At 41.7% G+C, this 19,980-nt stretch overlaps 1 long non-coding RNA gene across 1 annotated transcript; it reads left to right on the forward strand.

Annotated features, from left to right (window-relative positions):
* Positions 1-3,477: 3,477 nt before the first annotated feature.
* LOC142677626 (uncharacterized) lies at positions 3,478-4,218 on the forward strand. Its single transcript, XR_012852601.1, has 3 exons — positions 3,478-3,571; positions 3,939-4,060; positions 4,185-4,218. It is a non-coding gene; the product is annotated as an uncharacterized LOC142677626 (long non-coding RNA).
* The last annotated feature ends 15,762 nt before the right edge of the window (positions 4,219-19,980 follow it).

Below are 19,980 nucleotides of genomic sequence, written 5' to 3' on the forward strand. Positions count from 1 at the left end.
ACCCGCCTGCGCTCCAAAAATATCCGTAAAAGGTATGTAACTAATAATTCTCATACATTGCTCAGATATCCAGAGCTGTGGTATAACAGTCACTAGATCTTTAATTCTCCCCATATCTTCACAGAAACTTTGGCAGCAGCGCTGTGATCGGCGCTAGAGAACTGGATCGCTATTTTCCAGATAGACGGTTGAGACTATATGTTGCCACCTGGAATATGGAGGGAAAGGTGAGAAGTAATGTACAATATTTATTGTGACCCATCAGTGTGCCCGAGCTCAAGTTGGATGAAATGGGCCAGTAACCATGTCTCTTTAGTTTGTAGTTGAATATCACATAGACAGGTTATATTCTACCCTATGTCAGTTGAGTTGGCGCTCTTTGTATACAATATTAATGTTTGTATATTTTGAACAGGATTACCCGCAAAATGTGGAGGATCTGCTGTTACCATCAGATGATACGAAAGACATTTATGTTATTGGCGTTCAGGAAGGATGTCCAAACAGGTAAGTCTTCTCAGGTTGTCTTACACCAGCCTATGACTGCAGATGGACAGCAGGGCGGCTGATACAAATTCTCTCTCAATGCTCTACTTATTGTATTATCACTCCTTAATTTTCAAAATGTATCCCCAGAGGTTATTATATGGAGTGTTGATACAGATGAGTTGAGTATCTTAATATTGTGTCATTTATTAATATGTAAATCTGAAATTGTGTCTTCTTGTAGGCGGGAATGGGAGATAAAATTACAGGAGACCCTTGGACCACACTATGTATTATACCACTCCTCCGGGCTCGGAGTCCTGTATCTCACCATCTTTGTTCGACGGGAACTAATCTGGTTCTGCTCAGGTAAGATTCACATTCCTACATCTACATAAGAAGTCTTGAATGTAGTCATTAGCTGGAACATCTTATTTAGTCATTAGAATTAGATGCCTAAGAGCTTGGCTCTCAGATTCTTGACTTCTGAGTATTGGAGATCTAAAAGTTCACACCACAGTTACAAAGCATGAAATTATGTTCTAGTAATATTTCCATAGTTTAATTGGAAATAATTTCTATTCCATTGTTGCATGTAGTACTCTTAACCACTGACCTGTATTTTTGTGTTTCATTTCTTATACAGAGGTAGAGCACACCCATGTAACAACCAGGCTATTCCACCATGTGAAAACTAAAGGAGCCTTGGGTGTTGCCTTCACCGTCTTTGGAACATCTTTCCTTTTTATTAATTCACATCTGAGATGTAAGTATTTACAATATTAATATATGACCATGTACAGTTTTACTTTGTATAAAATTGCTGCTATTTGATAATTAACTGAAATATATGGGATGATATGAAGAGATCTGTACTAATAATGTTTTGGTAAAAATAAAAGGTTTGTTCCAGTTTGATCAAACTTTTTCTAATCTATCAATCTCATTCTATGTTGTGAGTGGCCAGTAATACAGATACACGCAGGTACAATTAGTGCAGGAGGGGGTGGCGGCGGCTGGTTTCAGTTGCGCCGCCTCCCCCTCAGGGAGGCAGCAGGGCGGATGGTGCGGCCGTATAATCCCTCACACCCACCCCTCCTCTCCATTAGCGGGCGGTGGCGCGCTGCAATGTGTTTTTTTGAAAATAATATGCGATTCGGGCCGCCCATATGATCATCCGCCACTGCTAATATGTATTTTTTTGTTGGCAGTTGGGGCAGTCAGCAAGAGGATCCAGGACTATAAAACCATCACTGAGGGTCTCCGTCTGCCTCAAATTATTCCGGAAAGAATCAACTCCAATGCCTGTGAGTATTACTTATGTGGTTGAACCTATGGATCCTTTTATCTCTCTGTTTGTCTCCGTTGAGTCTAATGCAGTCATGTGCTATAATTTTTTTATTTATTTTTATTCTACAGTGGACGTCACCAGCCGCTTTGATCGGGTGTTTTGGTTTGGAGACCTCAATTTTCAACTTAAAGAGGACAGAAAAAATGTGGAATCTCTTCTGCAGAAGATCGAAGGAAAAGATATGTCCAGTCTCCTCAAACACGACCATCTGAATGAAGCCAAGAACAATGGTATATTTACTAGTAGACCAGTATATCATCGGTGCGGGTCCGACACCTGGACGCTGCACCGTTAAGCTGCTCCAGTGGCCTGCGGGCACCGGATGTTATGGCACACAATGCTATTTACGGAGCCGGAAGCAGTTGGCTCCTTACATAGCATAGCTGCCATGATGCATAACTGCAGGTCTGCCTCCTATTCACTTGAATAGGAGCAGAGTTGCAGTACTGCAGCTCGGCTGCAATTCCGTGGCCGGCGCCAACTGCATCCGGCATGTACGTCCGGTGCTCAAAGGCACCGGACCAGCTGATTAGTGCAGGGTCCGGGTGTCGGACCACCACAGATCATGTACTGATGACCTATCTGGTGAGTATGTCATCAGTTGTCAGAAGTTGGAAAACCCCTTTAATACCACAACCACTTCCACAGATTAATACAAATCACTGACATGATGGTTGATATGTTCCCCAAATTCTTATATAGTGCTAAAATTATCAATTGTTCCTTTTTTTTTTTAATACTGACAACTTTTTTTTCTTTCAACTTAAGGGTCCATATTTCTAGGGTTCAAGGAGCACACCATTGATTTCCTTCCTACATATAAGTTTGACATTGGCACAGACACCTATGATACATCAGCAAAGCAGAGAATTCCATCATATACGGTAAGATATCTTATTTCCAGGTCTACAGAGCTTGAGAGACAATAGAATCCATGGGCCAGAGCACCCATTATATAATGAATCCCCTCCCCCAATGTAATGAATTGTTATTATTATAGCTGGAAGAGTAATTTCTTATGAACAAAGCTTTCAGTTAATTTTACTTTTATGTAGTGAGTTTGTCATCACAGTTTCCCAGTGTAATATGTCGTTGCCCAGCATGGGTCAAGGATACTTATTTAATGAAATCTGTGTGACCAAGTCAAACCTAAAATGCAATAAAGTCTCAATATTCTGCAATATAAATAAAGTAGGCCCAACATTTAGGTCTATGTTGTTTTGCAGTTTAATAATATATTATAATATGATTTCACTAATGATATTTGTTATTTTCATGACCTCTACAGGACAGGGTGTTGTTTAAAAGCCAATGTGAGGGAGATGTACGAGTCCTGAGATACGACTCTTGCCCTGTTTTGAAGACCTCAGACCACCGACCTGTTTTTGGCATCTTTGAAGTAAAGATCAGGCCCGGTTCAGATGAGTAAGTCATGTTTTCCTCCATATTGTTCGTATGATACTTTCAGTAGCCGTCATTACTACATGGTCCTTATAGCCAGAGCTCACACTTTGGGGCAGGTGGCTGTACACCTTGGTAACAGTACTGGAGGATTATAGGATGTGAAACTAAGCAAAGTGTGGTTACCTGCTAACATTATCATATGTCTTACATAAATATATTTCTCATTCCAGCATCCCCTTGGCTGGTGGACGCTTTGATCGTAAAATCTATGTAACGGGCATTAGGAGGAAAGGACAAAAAAAGTAGCTGCATCTGTTCATGTCCTTACAGGTAAGAGCTTTGTAGTTGTCTATTATGTTTGCGGTGAAAATGTTCTTCCATCTCTTAGGTTTTCCTCTGTATCTGTAATTTATTTTATCAACTAATTTAACTAAAGTGTAAATAAGTGTTTTCAATCTTAAAATTCCAACTCCTTGTATTCAGACACGTTTTCATTTCTGAATGAAGGTTGTGGGCTTTGAGGAACAACTTCCCCAACTGTAAGCATGTATGTAGTATAGTACAATGAGTTTCCTAAAGGAACCTGTCATCTGAATGGATGGAACAACTGGATTTTATGATGCATTAGCTTCTAAGCAAAAATGATGGATACAAGGAACTTTGCTATTGATGGAAGACATTACTTGGCATCTTGCAGGACATTCTAAGGAACAGTTACAATCTCCGGGGCATAAAACATCGGAACATTAGAAAGTTCCCGTAACATGCTGAAGAGTGCAGCTCTAGGTCAGACCCACTGCTTGCATCAACCATCTTCAGGTTTGTAGTGTGACGCCAAGGATCAATTAAGAAATGTATTTACCTCAAATCACCTTAAAAAGTCTTCTAGATCTGCTAAGAAACACACATTATAGAACATTAATAGCAAATATTTGTCTTGCAGCATAAACATCAATTCCGCAGTACATCTGGCGAGAATAGCGCTCGCTCCCTGTCACCGGAGGAGCCACCATCAATGCTGATAGAAAGGTAAGTTCCTCTGGATGTGTCCCCTCTCTATATTTATCAAGCAGCCTGAATGATCAATATTTAATAGGGTTGTGTGCTTCTCCCCCCAGAACAAGTCAGCAGATATCAACAGAACATCAACACCAATAACAACCAAGGGCAGAATCCGCCATCTTACAAGAATTCCAATGGCGAGACTTAACATTTCTACAACATCTGTCACAGAAGAGACATCAATGTGGTCACCAGGGCATCAATATCACCCAGAAGACCAGGTTCAGAACAGGACAATATGTCATCTCTTCTTGTGTCTGTGGAATCCAGATTTTCCACCCCTAACTGATACTACAGTATATACTGTGACATATTCCGTAGTTTTTGCTGGATCTTGTATTATCATCATCTTTACCATTATATATTTTGATCTACAAAAACCTTAAATAAATCTTTAACATCAATCCATAAGTGTGACTGATAATTGTTATGTGCGCGGCTGCAACTTACTACAGTGTATACAATTCACCTAACCGACCCTTCACAGCGCTATTTGTGTGACATCGCGTTTAATCCAGTGGTAGGTGACAGGACATTGTATCATATGTACACAATACAGAGTGTATGGAACGTGCCGCCATATGTACTGGATTATATACTGTAGGACAAAGAGTGACAGGAGATGTAAAACATTGATATATTTGATAGTTGCTTAACCACTTAAGGACGCAGCCTAGTTTGGGCCTTAGGGCTCAGAGCCCATTTTTCAAATCTGACATATTTAAATTTATGTGGTAATAACGTCGCAATGCTTAAACCTATCCAAGCGATTCTGAGATTGTTTTCTCGTGAGACATTGGGCTTTATGTTAGCTGTAAAATTTTGTTGATATGTTCAGTGTTTATTAGTGAAAAATAGAATTTTTCTAAAGTAAAAAATGCATCTGCTTGTAAAACAGATGGTTATACCAACCAAAATATTTACTAGTTCACATTTCCCATAATTCTACTTTAGATTGCCATCATTTTTTGAACATTCTTTGATTTTTCTTGGACGTTACAAGGCTTAGAACATAAACAGCAATTTCTCATATTTTTAAGAAAATTTCAAAAGCCTTTTTTTTAAGGTACCTGTTCAGTTCTGAAGTGGCTTTGAGGCACCTATGTATTAGAAACACCCACAAAACTTCCCGTTTTAAAAACTAGACCCTTCAAAGTATTCAAAACAGCATTTAGAGAGGTTTTTTTTTAACCCTTTAGGCATTTCACAGGAATTAAAGAAAAGTGGAGGTGAAATTTGCAAATTTCATTTTTCTTGCTGAATTTAATTTTATTCTATTTTTTTCTGTAACACAGAAGGTTTTACCAGAGAAACACTACTAAATATGTCTTTTACAGATTCTGCCGTTTTTAGAAATGTCCCACATGTGGCTCTAGTGTGCTCTTGGACTAAAACACAAGCCCCAGAAGCAAAGAAGCACCTAGTGCATTTTGGGGCCTCATTTTTATTAGAATATATTTTAGGCAGCATGCCAGGTTTGAAGAGGTGTTGAGGTGCCAAAACAGTAGGAATCCCTCAAAAGTGACCCCATTTTGGAAACTGCACCCCTCAAGGAATTCATTTATGGTTGTTGTTACCATTTTGACCCCACAGTTTTTTCACAGAGCGTCTTTGAATTGGGCTGTGAAATTAAAAAGATGAAATTTTTTCCAATAAGATGTCATTTTTGATCAAAATTTCTTATTTTCGCACGGAACAAAATGCCCCATTTTGTTGCCCAATTTGTCCTGAGTGCGGTAATATCCCATTTGTGGTGATAAACTGCCGTTTGGGCCCATGGGAGGTCTCAGAATAAAAGAAGCGCTATGTGTTCTTTGGAGTCCAGATTTTGCTGGATTGGTTTTCGGGTGCCATGTCGAATTTGCAGAGCCCCAGAGGTATCAAAGCAATGGAAACCCACCAGAAGTGACCCCATTTTGGACACTAAATCCCTCAAGGAATTCATTTATGGGTGTTGTGACCATTTAGACCCCACAGTTTATTCTCAGAATTTATTTGAAATGGGCTGTGAATTAAAAAAAATGTGTGATAAACTGGGCCCATGGGAGGGCTAAGAAGGAAAGGACCACCATTTGGCCTACTGGGGATTTTCTGGTACTAAGTCATGTATGCAGAAGCCCCTGAGGTACCAGTACAGTTGAAACCCCCGAGAAGTGACCCCGTTTTAAAAACGACACCCCTTAAGGCATTCATCTAGAGGTGTAGTGAGCATTTTGACCCCACAGGTATTGTGTAAAAGATAATGCGAGGCAGATAGTGCAGAGTGAGATTTGCAATTTTCTATACATATATGCCATTTCAGTGTCCGATATATTTTGCCCAGCATGCGCCACCGGAGACATACATCCCATAAACTGTAATGTGGGTTCTCACGGGTACGGCAATACCCTACATGTGGATGTTAACAGCTGCCTGGGCACACAGCAGGGCCCAGAGTGTAAAGATGAGGGGGATAAGCTGTGCGGAGTGCATCATGGTAAGTAAAACTGGGGTAGATTGAAAATCAAGGGATGTATGATAAATTTTAAAACACTTTCATACAGAGCCCTGGTTTTTTGGGACACATGTCATATTGATATATTGTGTCTTACCTTATCCCCCTCTTATAGCAGACTTTGCACTTCTTTTGACTTTTTCCCTTCTTGCCAGTTTGGGGAACTCCTCCTGGAAAGTATTGCCCTGGTACGATGCGTGTTGCCTTCCTTCCAGAAGTACTTGGTGCCCCCCCCCCTTCATGGTCCCTAAAGATTAGGTTCTTGATAACCACCTCTTGAAATTCCAGGAAAGTTCCCGTCTGGCCTTTACATCGATGTAGTACATACGCATTGTACAATGCAATCTGAATGATGTGCACGGCCAGCTTCTTATACCACACCGCATGGCGCTGTAGGGCTTCAGGACTTGATCTGACAAGTCCACCCCTCACATGTACCTATTGTAGTCCAGGATGCAGTCTGGTTTGGGGTTCTCTGTACTGGTACCTCGTACAGGTACATGGGCACTGGTATGGCCATATATTGTTGTCAATACAACGACATCTCTCTTGTCCTTGTACTTAACACACAATATGTTGCTGCTAGAATGTGCCCTGCTTCCACCCCTTCTTGTTTGCCCAAGCAGTGTCTTAGGGAGGTGTAATGTCAGGATAGGGAGACAGACAGGTGAGCCCTAATCTATCCGCCAGTCAGACCCTGCCTACTTTCACAGCCCGTCCTAGGCGACGGCTTACAAATGGGCGACGGTCCATATGCTCAATATGTGCACGACAGACAAACAAGACAAGGGTACACAAAAGCAAAGGGAAGTGGGGCAGTTGCCCACGGCAAAACCGTGAGCAACAGAGTAGTGGATGAGCCGAGTCAAACCAGGAGTGTACGTGGTAACAAATGCAGAGCAGGAGAATAGTCAGTCAAGCCAGGGTCAATATGAAGCAGAGGTCAATGGTAACAGCAGGAACAGCAGAGCCAGGAAACAAGAGAATCACAGGCAAAGGACAAGCATCAAATGAAGTTATAAGTAGACCAAGGGCGGGAGCTAGAACCGTCTGGCCAGGCTGCGATAGTCTCTCCCACTCCTCAGCCTACCAGCCTGAGTGGTAGCAGATCGAGTCACTCTAGCAGACCTAGACACAGATGCAGGCTTATTAACCACGGGCGTCGACACAGAAGCTGTGTCAGGCAAATCCTTCACAGGAGGCCTCTCCGATTTCTTCTAGCAGTGCCGCATGCCACAGTACTTCTGGAAGCGAGGCACTTGAAGAGTAGGACGCTGGTATAAAAATTATCCAGTTAGAGGTGGTAAACCTGGTCCAGCAGTGGGTGCACCAAATCCCACCCAATTTTTGCGTTAACTCCCAGTAAGGGGGGGCATTCTAAGGGCTGAATACTGCTGTCCTTGTAAGTATACCCTGATGCACTCTCGCACAACTTATACATCTTCACGCCATACCTTGCCCTCTTACACGGCAGGTACTGGTGGAATTGAAGCCTCCCTTTAAAATGGACCAGGGACTCATCAATAGAAATACAATTCTCGGGGGTGTATGCTTTGGAAAACCGGGCACTAAAATGGTCTAATAGGGGTCTCCGTTTATACAAACGGTCAAAACTGGGGTCATCTCGGGCTGGTCGCTGCTCATTATCAGTATAATGTAAGAAGCGAAGTATTGCCTCATAATGCATCCTGGACACGGCCATACGGTACATCGGGGTGTGGTATAAGAAAAAGCCTCTTTGGGGGGGCCTATATATTTGAAACCCCTATAAAACACCCCATTTTAGAAACTAGGCCCCTCAAAATATTCAAAACAGCATTCAGAAAGTTTATTAACCTTTTAGGTGTTTCACAGGAATTTAAAGCAAAGTAGAGGTGAAATTTACATATTTCAGTTTTTTTGTAAGAAAATTGTTTTTATTCCTTTTTTTTTTCTGTAAAACAGAAGGTTTTTATACCGAGAAACGCAACTCAATACTTATTGCCCAGATTCTCCAGTTTTGAGAAATATCCCAGATGTGGTCCTAGTGTGGTAATGGACTGAAGCAGCGGCCTCCGAAGCAAAGAACCACCTAGAGGATTATGAGGCCTCCTTTTTATTAGGCACCATGTCCGGTTTGAAGAGGTCTTGTGGTGCCAAAACAGTGGAAAGCCCCCAAAAGTGACACTATTTTGGAAACTAGACCCCTTGAGGAATTCATTGTAGTTTTCATGGGGTGCATGTGACTTTTTGATCAGTTTTTGTTCTATTTTTAAGAGGCGTGGTGACTAAAAAACAGCAATTCTTCTATTGTTTTTTATTCTATATTTTTTACAGCGTTCACCGTGCGCTATAAACGACATATTCACTTTATTCAGCATGGCGATACGATTACGGCGATACCAAATGTTTATAGGTTTTTTTTATGTCTTATGGTGTTTGCACAATAAAATAATTTTTATTAAAAATCATTTACTTTTTGTGTTGCCTTATTCTAGGAGCCATACAGTCTTTGTCTTTTTTTCCATCAGGAAAGCCGTGTGAGGACTTGTTTTTGCGTAACGAACGGTAGTTTAGATCAGTACCATTTTTAGGTACATCCGACTTTTTGATCTCTTTTTATTCCATTTTTTGAGAAGTGAAGTGACCAAAAAACTGTGATTCTGGTATGGTTTATTATTATTTTCTTTTACGGCGTTCACCGCGCTGGATAAATAACGAAATACTTTTGTAGTTCAGGCCGTTACGGACGCGGCAATATCAATTATGTATAGTTTATTTGTTTATTTATTTATTTTTATTAATAATAAAAGACTGATAAGGATAAAAGGGGAATTTTTAGTTTTGTTACTTTTAAAACTTTTATTTTCTTATTTTTACACAACTTTTTTTAAACTTTTTTTAACTTTATTACTTTGTCCCACTAGTGTACTTGAGGGCAGGAGGCCCTGATCCCTATTCTAATACACTGCACTATATGCGTAGTTCAGTGTATTAAAGCTGTCAGCTACTCACTGACAGCAAGGCTTCCATAAATGGCATAGCTGGATGCCATTGTTAAGCGTACAGTTGCTATAGCCACCATCGCCGGCCGCTATCGTGTAGCGGGCCGATGATGGCAGCTTAACCATTAGGAAGCCGCTATCGCTATTGAAAGCGGCTTTCAAGGGGTTAATCAGCGGGGACACAGCGATCAGTCTCCGCAGAAGGAGCTGCGGCGACTGCTGTACGAGAAAGCAGCTGTTACAGCTCCTGTATGTGTCGGGAAGACGGCCGAAATCGCCGTTCCTCCCGTGACATACTATTCCAGCGCTGAGCGCGAACGATGCACTTAGCACGAAGGAATAGTACGTCGCTGAGCGCGAAGGGGTTAAGCATCAGTTTCCTAAAATGTAATATTAGACTCCCTTTACAAGCGGAGACAATACGATTAAGCAAATATTTTCTTTACGTTTCCCAGTATATAATATGGTACAATAAATGGTGCCGTGAAAAAGTACAACTTGTCCTTCAAAAAACAATCCCTCATACGTTTTTTTTGGACCAAAAAATAAAAACTTATGGCTTCTGGAAGTTGGGGAGGAAAGAGCGAAAATGAAAAACCAAAAATAACTGTAAAAGTCAGGGGTTAAATATGAGGTTATAGGTAAGATAAGTAATAATTCATGGCGTGATATATTTAGTAAAGTCCAGTTCATCTCATTCCACTGTTGGACAGGAATAGTTGGTACACTGAAACTTGTAGAATTTCTAATTCTCTTGATGTAGGGATATGAATCTTGGACAATATGGGTGTAAGTATTAAAGGGGTTCTCTGCAAATAAACCTTGATCACTGTAAAATAAAAAATGTTATACAACTTTATAATATCCTTTGTGCTAAAAATTCTGTTTTAACTTTTGCTGTAATGGGATGAAAACACGGAGTGAAAACCCAAAGAAGCCAAATACTTCTCATGGATAGTAATATGCTACAATTGTATCCAGCCTAAGCAATCGTCTGTAAACTAAACAGCATGGACTCTAAGGCCTCATGCACACGACTGTAATGGCTTTTATTCTACTCAAATACGGATCCCTAGTCATCCAAACTCATCTGCGACTCATTCGCATATAGGCACGCTGTCCGCAAATACGTACCGTCATGCATCCTTAGTTCATCCGCATTTACGGATCCGCAAAAAAAAGAAATGTGAGTCTACAAATGATGTCACCACTATGTCGCAACCCCTTGAAAAGGTCACATGATCGCTCTGGCACCATTTTCTCTGGAATTTGTGCTTTGTGAGAGCTCTGTTGGAATCCTCGGCTGATATAACTTTGGTTTCTCGCATTTCTTTCGTTGCAAGGATGCACTACCCACGTGTGGTTCATGCTCTCATGCTCTTCTGGACTAGCTCGTCTCTCGGCGATTAGGACAGTAAGCTATGCTGGAAGAAGAACCGAAGAGGAGGAGGAGGTACTGGGTTAACCCCATTGTCTCCCAACAGCCCAGAAAGGTGCATTTCCATACCCTGTATGCAGACCTGCGGCAGCACCCGCACAAGTTTCACAACTTCTGCTACATGCCGATTTCCAGCTTTGACCGACGGTGCATCTCAGAGGAACGGCTCATCGTTTCTCTCAGGTAAGAACACCAAATGTCCCTTTTGTCCATTGCTGCCATGTCACCTTGCTACAGGTAGTATAACCGTAGTTGTCCCCTGTGCCCATTGCCGCCATGTCTCCCTGCTACAAGTAGTATATAATTGTAGTTGTCCCCTGTGCACATTGCCGCCATGTCATAATGCTACAAGTAATATATAACTGTAGTTGCCCCTGTGCCCATTGCCGCCATGTCACTCTGCTACAAGTACTATATAACCCTGGTTGTAGCCTTTTCCCATTGCCACCATGTCACCCTGGTACTGCTAGCACTAATTACTATAAATATTTTTTTCTCAGATTCCTGGCAACAGGGAACTCATTTGCATCACTGCATTTTGAATTTCTACTGGGGTGTTCCACCATTTCACAGATCATCTGTCTGATCTGCGAAGTCATCTGGCAGCGACTGAGAGCGACGTTGATGCCACAGCCCAAGGCACAAGACTGGTTTCGGATTGCCGAGGGCTTTTACCAACAATCACAGTTTGCCAACTGTGTTGGCGCACTGGATGGTAAACACATTAGTATGAAGAAGCCACCTCACTCATGGTACCTAGATTTCAATTACAAGCAGTATTTATTGGGGATGCTGTTCTCCTTGGCTGACAGCAACTACCAGTTTGTAATTGTAGATATAGGGGCCTATGGGAGCTCTTCAGATGCTGGCATCTTCAGGGCTTCCAGAATGGGTGAGCGGCTTCAGTCCAAACAGCTCTCCGTTCCAGAACCGAGACAACTGCCTGGATCTACTGGACCTCCTGCCCCATTTCTCATCGTGGCAGATGAAGGATTTGGACCATATATTTTACGTATAGCACACATGGAGCTGAGCCTGCACCATAACCAATGGGCTGAAACTCTCCTGTAGCGGCAGGGACCAGACTGAGGTCTGATCTCCGCCGATTAACTCCCTAAATGGTGCGGATGTTTGCTATGGCAACTGTAGGCCTAACAATAGCCTACTGCTTGCCAAGTACAGAAGCTTATTAGGACCTGCTTAGAAGACCTGCATAATAACTATGTATGTAGTGCAGTGTATTAGAATAGCGATCAGGTCTTCAGGCTTTCAAGTCCCCTAGTAGAAAAAAATATTTGAAAAAAAATAGTTTAAAGTTACATAAACTAAAAAAACGCCTTTTTTCCCATAATAAAAGTTTTATTATAGGAAAAAATTGAAAACATTAAAAAAGTACACGTATTTGGTATCGCCGCTTCCTTAACGTCCCCAGCTATAAAACTTTAACATTAATTTTCCTGCATGGTGAACGCCGTAAGTTTTGTTTATAGAAAACAATGCCAGAATCACAGATCAGCTCGCCACCCAATTCACTGATTGTGACTAAAGAGTAAAATTTGTATACTTTATTAATATCTCGCTAAAATCAGGGGTACAATCACCACCGTGGCAAAAGCCCAATGTGCTCAAAAATTTATTTGAAAATGATTTTATATTTTATTCACTGATTCTATTGTAAGCCCTGCAAAATGAATATTTTCGTATGATATATGGTGTTAGAACGTTTAAACATTGGTGTAACAGTGAATCACTCCCAGACATGTACTGGAGTAACCAGGAAAAGGATTCCTGAGAACCACAGTGTCAGGGTAAAGATATCGATAACACTGCCACCTACGCTAAATTCCCCTTCTCATATTGAACCTACATGTTTCTATCTCAACATTTCATCAGGGGTCTTATTCATTATAGAGCTAGCTACTAAGCCAGCAACATTAAATTGTGCAAACATTTCATTCCATATGCACAAACACAAAGCGTACTCACATTGATATTAGCGGCACGCTTCTCTCTGGGCTATATATAACTTATACTCCGCCCCCTATGCTGAGGCCAAGCTCCCATATCGACCAATCATTGTCACATGCGCAAGCAGTGACTTGCGGATATTTAATGCCGGGCGCGTCATGTGACATGCCCACCATACACATCCACCATACACGCATGCGCAGAGTAGGGGAGCGGGGCGTATCTGGCTGCAGCCTCAAGCCTTTCCTATCTAGAAGGAGGAGTAACCTATTCCTATGGGAACAAAGGACGCTGCCCAGCTCCAGACAGCGTCCTGGCACACCACTATAATCCATGCATAAGTAATCCGGCACTATAGGAAGTGAATTAAGAAAGGTATTAAATTGACCACCAGTAGATTAATCACAAGTTGATTAACCACTAGTATTGGGGAACCTAGAAGATAGACATAGATAAAGCCCCAAAACCAATACAGAAGGATAGGCAAATATATAAATGACTGGACTCATATAGATATGAGTTTAGATAAAGCATGTATAATTTATCTGCTCGTTTAGCCCATCTGGTTGTATACATGCTAACCTATAGATCCACTGGGCATCTTTTCGCAGGATCAAGTTGTCCCAATCCCCATCTCGTTTAGGTGGACACACCAATTCTATTGCCTGAAAATGAAGACATTCAGCATTTCCTTGATTTTTCTCATGTACATGTTTGGATACGGGGGTATCACTTGTATTTTTCACGTGCCCTACATGTTCTCTAATACGCCAATGAAATTGCCGAATGGTCTTACCTACATAATTCAGTGGGCATGGACACGTGAATAAATACACAACCCCCGCTGTTCTACAATTAACAAAGTCCCGAATGTCGTATTCAATTAAGGTGGCGACACTTTGGAATTTCTTACAAGTCTGAATAAAGTTACAGGCTGTGCAACCCCCACATCTATATGTGCCCAGAACCTTCCGGTCCAACCATGTTCCATAGACCAGAGTGTCATCACCGCTGCTGATGGAAAATGCGATCTTCGAAGACAAACATGTTCCTTTCCAACACCAAGTGCAGTAGTTGAAGGACAAAGTCATTGTGAGCCACATATTGAGTGCCTCTTTACATAAGAAAATAGCCCACTGCTTGGCAGCCCAGCCCATGTGGTATCGAGGAATATAATGCCTCTACATCCAAGCTTGCCAGCATAGTTCCTCTTTCCAAAGTAATACCATCAATTTGTTTAAGTACGTCCATCGTATCACGTACATAAGATGTCAGACTAAGAACAAAAGGACGCAGGACTACATCAATATATGTGCTGACATCCTGGGTTAGATTATTAATGCCTAACACAATAGGCCTACCACGTAACGGGGGATAACCCTTGTGGATTTTTGATAGACTATAGAAACATGCCATAGTTGGAAATTGTGGAAGGAGAAAACTAAGTTCACTGGGATTTATCAGTGCATTACTTTTTGAGTTGAGTAGTATGTCCTCACACATCTTTTTTGTAATCCTCCCTAATCAAAATCACGATATTCCCACCCTTATCGGATGCTTTTGAAATTATATTTTGCTTCTTCTCTAACGCAGTTAAAGCCTCACGTCGCAACCCAAATTTCTTTTATAAAAAGTGATCAAAAAGTTACATGTAGCCCAATAAAAACTACAGCTTGTCCCGCAAGTAACAAGCCCTTGCACAGCTTTGTCAATGAAAAAATAAAAAAGTTATGGCTCTTAGAATATGGCAGCCTAAAAAATATATGATTTATGTGGTAACGCTGTAAAACATTAAAACCGATAAACATGGTATCGCCGTAATCCTATCAACCCACAGAATAAAGTTAATATGTCATTTATAGCGCATGGTGAACGCCATAAAAACAAATAAAAAACATTGCCAGAATTGCTATTTTTTGGTTACATTGCTCGCAAAAAATTAAATAAAAACTGATCAAAAAAATTGCATGTACCCCAAAATGGTACAAGTGAAATCCACAAATTGACCCACAATAAATTAGCCCTCACACAGCCCGGTGGAGAAAAAATAAACAAGTTCTGGTTCTCAGAATATGAAGACACAAAAAGTGCAAAGTATATTCTGAAAGTGGATAAAATCGGGCACCATTTATCAGTGCGACACTGGCCAAACATCTATGAATTATTTATTTACTGCATTATTATACCCTCTTATTATATACTGATGTACTCCGCACAGCTCACATATGCCCCCACATTATAAAATGAAATGTCAGAAAAACCCCAAACAGAACAACTACCAAGCAAAATCTGCACTCTAAATGCCAAATGGTGTTCCCTCCCTTCTGAACCCTACAGTGTGCCCAAACATCAGTTTACGTCCACATATATTAAATCGCCATACCCGGGAGAACCCGATTAATAGTTTATGAAGTATTTGACTTCAGTGGCACCAACTGGGCACAACATATTGTGCACTTAAATGGAATCAGTGGCCATTTTCACTTTGCACTATCTGCTACGCATTAATTCCTACTTGATAAATGCCAAGAGGGGAGTAGTTTCCGAAACTGGGTCACTTCTTGGGGATTTGTTTTACTATTTGACCTCGGATCCCTGAAATTGTGGAACATTGCTGTGAAAATAACCAATAAAGAACTCCAATGTGCATGGTGCTCTTTCAATTCTGAGCCCTGTCATACTTCTAGGCAAATGATAAATGCCTTCAGCGGTGTGGTTTCCAAAATTGTCTCACTTCTCGGGGCTTTTATCACTGTACTCTGGTACTTCAGGGGCTTTGAAAATATTGTATGGCGCTCGAAAGCTATCCAGTAAAATGTGAGCTCCAAATGCCAAATAGCGCTCCTTCCTTTCTGAGCCCTGCCATGTGCCCTACTGCCATACTCGGGAGATATTGCGTAACATATCTCAGGGTGTTTTTCTCCTATTACCCCTTGTGAAAAGGAAAAATTAGGAGCTAAATCTAGATATTTTTGGAAAAAATAAAAATTTAAATTTTCACTGCCTAATTCTAATCAACCTAGGAAACACCTGTGGGGTCAAAATGCAAACTACACCCCTAGATGAATGCCCTGAGGAGTGTAGTTTCAAAAATTGAGTCACTTCTCGGTGTTTTCTACTGTACTTGTACCTCAATGGTTCTGCAAATATGACATGTCGCCTAAAAAACAATCCTGCAAAATCTGCAGGCAAAATAGTGCTCCTGCCCTTCTGAACCCTACCGTGTGTCCAAACAGCAGTTTAAAACCACATATGGGGTATTTCCGTACTAGGGAGAGATTGATTTACAAATGTGTGGGAGGTTTTTCTGCTTTATGCCTTGTAAAAATGAAGAAATTCTACAATTTAGTGGAAAAAGTGTAGAGTTACATTTTCACGACGTAATTCCAATAAATTCTGCAAAAGACATGTGGGGTGCTAACTATATCCCTGGATAGATTTCTTGTGGGTGTAGTTTCCCAAATGGGGTTACTATAGTTAAATACACAAATGGGACCAGGTTTATCGGTTGCAGTCTTTTAGCTGGAACGGACCTTGGCGGTTACAGTTTCAAAGTGGTACAGGCGGTTTTTGAACTGTAAATACGCACGGCGCAACTCATTTCATTTTCGTTACACAGACTCACGTGTCTTTCCTTGACTGAGCTTCTGGCCACTCTCTATTCGACAAGTATCCACAGCCTCCACCTGCCTTAGTTCAGGAGCTCTTTCCCTTAGGAGGAGGTCCGTAACCACATGCAGCAGACACAAGATCTCCCAATCAAAAGTCACTCGGATCAGCCGGTTTTGGTCAAGGTTACTGGTGCATACCGCCTATCAGGATCTTAACAGCAATAAAAGCTTGCACAACTAACTCCTCTCCAAAATCCTTTCTCCTGTTTCGGTTCCGCCGCCAGTCCCATGCAGTATTTCGTCCTCACAGTTGACAGAATGCTCCACTGTACTCTCTCAATCAAGGACCATCACTCTCCACTGACGTGCTCTCTGCAGCCAACAACAACAATGAAGCATGGCACACACTAAATCACCTCCTTATATAGAATTAGCTCTGCCTACTTACAAAGTCTGTGCAGCATTATCTCAGGTGTCCACATCAAGACAAGAGTCTACCAACATCTCTCACATGCCTACCATATTGCCAAATCATCACAGCTTTAACCCCTTCCCGACATTTGTCGTATGGATACGTTATGGAAAGCCAGTGCTTCCCGCAAATTGCCATATCCATATGACAAATGGATGGCACGGATTTAGAAGTTGAGTCAGTGCTATCATCCCTGGTTGTCAGCTGTATGTTACAGCTGACACCCTGATATAATGGCGGGGACCGAAATGAGCCCTGATGTCCGCCGTTAACCCCTTAAATGCAGCAGTCAAAAGTGACCTCTGCATTTAAGGTGTTTGTAGCCAATTGCCTCCCCAGTTGGCGGACTTGCCAGGGGGCAGATGGCTGCAATGCCAACCGGAAGCCTAACACTGGCCTCCCGATCTGCCTAGTACGGAAGCCTCATAGGCCCCACCTGGAGGCGGGTCCTAAATGGCTTCCGGTACTGATGGGAAGAAAGAGCTGGCTCAGAAGCTGAGCCTGCGTCATCAGTCGTGGGTGTTAGCCTAATCGGCTTGCTGTCAGTGAACGACTGACTGTTTTAATACATTGCGCTACATAGGTAGTGCTATGTGTTAGAAGATAAATCAGAAATTAGACTTTCAAGTCCCATAGTGGGTCTAAAACTAAATGTAAAAAAAGTAAAAAAAAGTTGTAAAAAATAAAATAAAAGTTTCAAGTCATAAAATAAAACACAATAGCCTATTTTCCCTTATTAAGTCCTTTATTATTGAAAAAATATATAAACCATACATATTTTGTATCGCCGCGTCCGTAACGGCCTGAACTAAAAAAATTAACATAAAAAACAATACCAGAATTGCTTTTTTTTGGTCACTTTGCCTACCAAAAATTGGAATAAAAAGTGATGAAAAAGTCGCATGTATGCAAAAATGATATGAAAACTATAAAAACTATAGCTCAGCTTGCAAAAAACAAGCCCTCATATAGCTCCATCAATGAAAAATTAAAACGTTATGGCTCTCAGAACATGGTGACAGAAAAAATATTTTTACTAAACTAACTTATTTTGCAAAAAGTTGTAAAACAGAAAAAAAGTGCTATAAATTTGGTATCGCCGGAATCGTACTGACCCGCACAATAAGGGCATGACCACACATGGCGGAATTCCTCCGCAACTGTCCGCATCAATGCCGCACCTAATCCGGGTTGCGGATTACGGCTGCGGATCTGCACAAAATGTGCAGAAAATTGATGCGGACTGGCCGCTGCGGACTGCAGGAAAAGTGCTTCCCTTCTCCCTATTCAGTGCAGGATAGAGAGAAGGGACAGCACTTTCCCTAGTGAAAGTCAAAGAAATTCATACTTACCGCCCGTTGTCTTGGTGACGCGTCCCTCTTTCGGCATCCAGCCCGACCTCCCTGGATGACGCTCCAGTCCATGTGACCGCTGCAGCCTGTGCTTGGCCTGTGATTGGCTGCAGCCGTCACTTACACTGAAACGTCATCCTGGGAGGCCGGACTGGAGACAGACGCAGGGAGTTCTCGGTAAGTATGAACTTATATGTTTTTTTACAGATACATGTATATTGAGATCGGTAGTCACTGTCCCGGGTGCAGAAACAGTTACTGCCGATCGCGTAACTCTTTCAGCACCCTGGACAGTGACTATTTACAGACGTCTCCTAGCAACGCTCCCGTCATTACGGGAGCCCCATTGACTTCCTCAGTCTGGCTGTAGACCTAGAAATACATAGGTCCAGCCAGAATGAAGAAATGTCATGGTAGTAAAAACAATACGCTCCGCAGCACACATAAGATCTGCGGACTTCATTGCGGAATTTTGACTCTCCATTGAAGTCAATGGAGAAATTCCGCCATGAGTCCGCAACCAGTCCGCCACTGCTCCGCAACAGACAGAGCATGCTGCGGACACCAAATTCCGCTCCGCAGCCTATGCTCCGCAGCGGAATTGTACGCATCGTGTAAACGAACACTGCTAAATTAAAGTGAAAGTCAATGGAGAAACGGCTCCGCTGCGGATTAACGCTGCGGAGTGTCCGCAGCGGAATTTAAGTGAAATTCCGCCATGTGTGAACCCGCCCTAAACGTAACATGTAATTTATAATTCATGGTGAACGCTGCATAAAAAAAACTAGAAAACTCTGCCAGAATTGCTGTTTTTTGGTCACCTTGCCTCCCAAAAATAGGATAAAAAGTGTTAAAAAAGTCTCATGTACCTCAAAATGGTAGCAGTAAAAATGACAGCTGGTCCCGCAACAAAACAGCCCTCATCCACTACGTCTATAATAAAAATAAAATAAAATTAGGGAACCAGGAGTGTGAGGGCCCAAACATATCTTCTGGAAGCGAGGACACCTGCATTATACCAGAACACTTCCCAGCAAAATTCCCCAAACTGCAGAGGTGCAGAGTGTGTACCAAAATGGGGATAAGACATTACACCATTTATCAGTGCGACACTGGCCTGTGCATAAAAGATTACTTGACAGCGTAACACACATCTATGGATTATTGTTTTTTTTCTTTTTTACCCAATTATTATGCCCTGATGTACTCCGCACAGCTTTCATGTACCCCCACGTTATAAACTGAAACACCAGTAATACTCCAAACAAAACTACTGCCAAGAAAACTCCAAATGGGCGCTCCCTCCCTTCTGAGCCCTACAGTGTGCCCAAAAAGCAGTTTACTTACACAAATATACA

The sequence above is a fragment of the Rhinoderma darwinii genome (assembly GCF_050947455.1).
Source record: "Rhinoderma darwinii isolate aRhiDar2 chromosome 2 unlocalized genomic scaffold, aRhiDar2.hap1 SUPER_2_unloc_34, whole genome shotgun sequence".
In the NCBI taxonomy this organism is placed as follows: Eukaryota; Metazoa; Chordata; class Amphibia; order Anura; family Rhinodermatidae; genus Rhinoderma; species Rhinoderma darwinii.